This window comes from Telopea speciosissima, chromosome 2 (genome assembly GCF_018873765.1).
Source record: "Telopea speciosissima isolate NSW1024214 ecotype Mountain lineage chromosome 2, Tspe_v1, whole genome shotgun sequence".
Lineage (NCBI taxonomy): Eukaryota > Viridiplantae > Streptophyta > Magnoliopsida > Proteales > Proteaceae > Telopea > Telopea speciosissima.
In genome coordinates, this window is record NC_057917.1 from 36,773,302 (window position 1) to 36,779,308 (window position 6,007).

The 6,007-nt window shown below is 39.9% G+C and overlaps 1 pseudogene; it reads left to right on the forward strand.

The window, feature by feature from the left end:
- The first annotated feature begins 1,970 nt into the window (after window positions 1–1,970).
- LOC122652332 lies at window positions 1,971–2,403 on the forward strand (annotated as a pseudogene).
- Window positions 2,404–6,007: the final 3,604 nt, after the last annotated feature.

The window sequence follows — 6,007 nt, forward strand, 5'->3', positions numbered from 1 at the left end:
CATTCAAATTGGAACAACACAAAACCCTTCCCTTAGGAGTTTAAGACTACTCCTTCCTCTAGAACTCAAGAACGAGCAAGGTACTCATGAAGTCTGTCTATTGATGTATCTTTGAAATTAAGCGGTCCTAAAAGTGCAAAACGATGCAACTCCACCTGCGATTGGTAAGCCGCCTGTGGAATATTTATCCATGTTAAATTCCCATCCTTGACTGCCGGTGGGAGATTTTCCACTATTGGTAAAGGAGCTTTTCCTACTAAGATGCATATGATTTCCTTGTAGGTCGATCCTATGGTCCATGGGATCATGATGGTTCACCTTGGTAAACTAATGAAATTATATTTTGAGTTCCCTATTTTAGAGAACTCTAGGGTTGCCCTAGGCACCCTAGTCTGGCTTGGGCATCTTATTTTTAACTTTAGGGTTATCCATGGTCACCCATGATGCGCTACAGAAACCCTACTAGGGTTCGGTATGATAAACCAATGCCCAGTCCATCTCTTTGATATCCCATAAAATTATTGGGATCCATGTCATAGAGAATAATCATCCCTATTCCATCTCATAGATAGGGGGATCCATCCCATACCTGAATGCGTAGCGGAAAATAATCGATTCGATTTACTTTAACATCCCGTGAATAATCAATATGATAAATCAACAGGAATTAACATAGAATTGCTAACCTAATGAGCCTCAACTGTTGCTCCTCCAATAGACAATGGTTCTTCCTCTGATAAGCACTCCAAGCAAACAGTTCTGAACCTCTAATGGTGCAGCCAAGATTCTTCATGCCAATCCTAGATGCTCTTCAGTTCTTCAAGCATAGACCTGGGTTTCCAAAACCCTAACTCTCAAACAAAGTAGAGAACAAGAAGAAGGAGTAGAAGAGATCACAAGAGAGAGAGGGGGACCAAAACCCATCCAAGAGGTGGGGCAGCCAAAAACGTGGAGCACTGGTGCCCCCCTCTACGTTTTGGTGTTTTTATAACACTAGGGCTTCTAAAACCCTAGATGGGAAAAATTAAATCCTAGTGAGAGTCGGACTCTCTCTCTCCTTGTTTGGTTGTCTTATTTAAACTCAAAGTACTTCTAATTGATGAAGAAGCAGAATCTAATAGGGAATGTTATAATTAATCAATTATTTAATTTATGGATAATTATAAGGGAAAATATCATCCCCCTCCCCTCTAAGTTTGCCTAATATCAATCCAGTACCCAAGTTTTGAAAAATATCTACCTCCTCCCGTACTTTATAAAGATTATATCAACTGTACCCTAATCGTTAAAAACAACCATTAACTGATGACCTGGACAGGTCTAATTTATCTAAAACCCCAAATTACCCTTAAGTTATTTTAATTCCAATTTTACCCCTCCAATCCCAAAATCCCTTTTTTCATCATTTTTTACCCCTCTGCTTCTCTGGTTTCTTCTTCTTCCTCTACTTCTCTGGTTTCTTCTTCTCTAGCAGATCCTCTTCTTCGTCGTATTATTCCAGCAGCAGCACCAGCACCACCACCATAGCAGCAGCAGTAGTGCCAGCACCACCATCATAGCAGCAGCAGCAGCGGCAGCACCACAACACGTGCCGCCGATCTTCATCTTCTCCCTGCTACTTCCATCATCTAATTGTAAGCAAAACAGATGAAAAGAAGGGTGTTGCAGGTGCTGGTAGCTCTTTCAAGCCTTGCTGTAATTTGTATTTTGCTGCAACTGTTTACAATTATACATTGGTCTAACTCTATGTTTACAGTTATACTGTTGGAAACTTGTGTATAGCACAGCTTGATGACTGTATTTTGGAAACAGGAGTACAACTCCAATAATTGATGATCCTACATCTGAGATGGAAAATGTATTTTCCTTAGTTTTAATGGGTAAAAAGACCTATCTTTAGCGCCAAAGCGGAAAGCAGTAATGAAGCACAAGTTTTCTCCCGATTGAGTTTTTAGCGGAACCAACTTGAAGAAAGCATCAAAAGATGTCTAGTCATGGGAAGGGAAGTAAGGGTTTGGGCAAAGGAGGAGCAAAGCGTCATAGGAAGGTATTACGAGATAACATCCAGGGTATCACTAAGCCTGCGATTCGCCGTCTTGCGAGGAGAGGAGGAGTTAAGAGAATCAGTGGTCTCATCTAAGAAGAGACAAGGGGTGTTCTAAAGATCTTTCTGGAGAATGTCATTCGCGATGCTGTAACCTATACAGAGCATGCAAGGAGGAAGACAGTGATGGCCATGGACATCGTCTATGCCCTAAAGAGGCAAGGAAGGACTCTTTATGGGTTCGGCGGTTAAGGCATTTCCTTTGGGGTTTCGATTCTGTGTTCTTTTTCATGAAATCATTGTTGATTGTAGATTTTGTCTGTACTTGTTCCTAAATTTCAATATAGTTGGTTCTGTTTTCTTCTATGTTTCCTTTGTTAGAAGAAACATACGTCTAATTTTGAAAAAAAAATAAAGACCTATCTTTAGCATGGCTTAGAAACAAAGCTTAAACATCTGAGATGGAAAATGTATTTTCATTGTTGTTGGCCTTTCTCCCCCTTCTTCAATCTCTCAGCTTCTCTTCTTTCTCCCCCTTCTTCTATCTCTCGATTTGGGTGTTGCAAGGGAGAAGAAAGGCTTTTGCCTTTTAACTCTACATAAAAGGGTAATATAGTCTTTTCATAAGCAAGGGAGAAAGACATATGCTTTCAATAGATATTAAAAAGGGTAATTTTATCTTTACACAGGTTTTTTTTAACACTGTTACATACTTAGGGTACGGTTGATATAATCTTTATAAAGTAGGGGAGGGGGTAGATATTTTTCAAAACTTGGGTACTGGATTGATATTAGGCAAACTTAGAGGGGAGGGGGATGATATTTTCCCTAATTATAATTAGCACCATATCCATTAATTAAATAAAGAACTAATTATTTTAGCAAATTCTAAATAACTCCCTCATTAATAATAAATTATCATATACAACCCCCCCACTAATCAACACCATCATTATGGAATCTAGGGGAATGTACACTTGTATTGCCAAACCCCATGCATAGTACATGTCCATATAAAAGTGTCTATGTATTTGATCGAGTCCCGCAAAACTCGATAAAACACTTTATTCAAATAGCTACATATAATCTATTATTTTATGTAAAATAGGTTTTGCAAAAACCATTTCCAAAATGGCACTGGATCCAGATTCTGATCCGACCATACACAGACAACTTCAATCTTGGTGTTCCCCAATCGACCAGTGGTGACCATGTTGAGTAACTCCACTCACAAAGTGTTTGCGCATTCCCAAAACACTGGCTTTAACTCACTTGAGTCTTAGTCATTGATGAACCAAAGAATGCGATCACACTTTGCAGCGACAGGGTTCCCTCAAGTAAAGGGTGTCGGTGACACATGTCTATCCCTTCCTACATCTGACAGTAAAACATGAGGGAATAGACAAAGTAGATTCTTCGCCAATATACACATCGATCATGTGAGTACTCGCATTCGTACCCTGACATCACATGTCTAGGCAAACCCAATGCTATGACCATATGATAAGGGTGCCCAGCCCAGACCCTAGTCGTGACTGCCATTTTAAGTAATACTTATGGACACATAATGCTCAAAAAGTTTTAAATCACATGTGATAATATTAAACCAAAATATATAAAAATTCAATACAAAGTAAAATCGGATTGAATCGGACCGAACCGGGTTTGATGGACACATAAATCCAACAATCTCCCACTTGTACATTAAAGCCAATTTTCCATATATTTTAAACCGATGCCCTCCATGTTTTTATCAAACACTTCAGGCGACAAACCCTTTGTCATGGCATCTGACACATTTTCAGTTGTGCCCACTTTGGAGATACTCACGTCGCCGTGCTTGATAATCTCTCTGATGAGGTGATACTTCTACTGCATGTGCTTATTCCTCTGATGAGCCCTAGGCTCCTTAGCCTATGCAATGGCCCCTCTGTTGTCGCATAACAGGGGAATAGGGCCCTTGACAAGGTCAGGGACAACCTCAAAATCTGATAGGAATTTCCTCAGCCAAACACCTTCTTTTGTTGCATCACTAGCTGCAAGGTATTCTGCTTCGGTAGTGGAATCAGCTATAGATTTTTGTTTTGTACTCCGCCACACAATGGCACCTCCATCCATTAGATACACCATCCCAGACGTGGATTTTCTGTCATCATTGTCAGTTTGGAAATCTGAGTCTGTATAACCCAAAACTAACAACTGATCAGATCCAAAAACCAAGAAATAGTCCTTAGTCCTTCTAAGGAACTTGAGGATATTCTTGACAACACTCCAATGCTCTCGTCTGGGGTTAGACTAGTAACAACTTACGATACCCACTGCATAGCAAATGTCTGGCCTCGTACACAATATAGCGTACATAAGACTTCCTACTGCAGAGGCATAGGGAATCCTCTTCATCTCTTTAATGTCTGTATGAGACTGAGGACATTGAGATCTAAAAAGACTAACTCCATGTCGGAAAGGGATACTTCCCCATTTGGAGTTCTCCATGCTAAATTTGGCTAGGACTTTGTCTATATAGGTAACCTGTGACAAGCCTAACATCCTTTTCTGGCGATCTCTTACGAGTTTGATCCCAAGGACATAGCTAGCTTCACCAAGGTCTTTCATGGTGAACGTGGTGGACAACCACTATTTCATTGATGAAAGAAACCCTACATCGTTACCCGTCAACAATATGTCATCTACGTATAAAATAAGAAAACATACTACACTCCCACTGATCTTCTTGTAGATGCATGATTCATCTATGTTTTGATCAAAACCAAAAGATTTGATTGATTGATCAAACCTGATGTTCCAGCTTCTGGAAATCTGCTTCAGTCTATAAATGGACCTCTATAATTTGCATATTTTTCTTTCTTCCTACAATGAAGAGAACCCCTCTTGCTGTTGCATGTAGATTTCTTCTTGAAGAAATCCAATCAGAAATGCAGTTTACACATCCATCTGCCAGATCTCAAAATCAAAGTATGCGACGATAGTCAATAAAATCCTGATGGACTTCATCATCGCCACTGGTGAAAAGGTTTCCACATAGTCTATACCCTATTTCTGGGTATAGCCCATTGCTACTAGTCTCGCTTTGAATCTTTTAACATTTCCATCCATGCCCTTCTTCCTTTTAAAGATCCATTTACATCCAATTGGCTTAACGCCAAGTGGTGGATCAACTAGAGTCCAAATCTTGTTGGATTACATCGAATCGATTTCAGATCGCATTACCTCCGACCACCTTGTGGCATCAACATCCTTAAGAGCCTCAGAGTATATTATCGGATCATCATCCGATTCAACTAACACCATGTGGAACACTTCCACTGTCCTCTCCTCTTCGGTAAGAAGAGTAAGCTTGGTGGGTGGTCTAACAATCCTCCCATTGTGTCTAGATTCTTGAGGTGTTGGTATTTCAGCGGGTATGTCAATTGATCTCACTTCTGGAAGTGAAGTTCCAGAGTTATCCAATAACTCTTTAATGAATACAAGTTTAGATCTCTTGGTCAACATTTCTTCCTCAAGAAATGTGACATGTTTACTTACAATGGCCTTTTGGTCAACCGGGTCATAGAAGTAGTAACCTATCTTGCCTTTAAGATAGCCTAAGAAAAAGCATCTCGAAGTCCTGGATTCCAACTTGTCTGTCTGTTGCTTTCGTATATGTGCTATGCAACCCCATGACCTAAGGTGTTGAATGTTGCACTTACGCTCTTTCCACAACTCAAAAGGTGCCTTAGCTACAGACTTGGATGAAACCCTATTCAAGATATAAATAGTCGTTTCTAAAGCATACCCCTAGAAAGAGAGAGGTAGCTCACTATAAGTGAGCATCGTCTGAACCATATCCAATAGAGTCCAATTGTGTCATTTGGATACACCATTTTATTGTGGTATTCCTGGATTAGTTAGTTGACTAACTATCCCTTGCGATATGAGATATTTTTTAAATTCATCCGATAGATA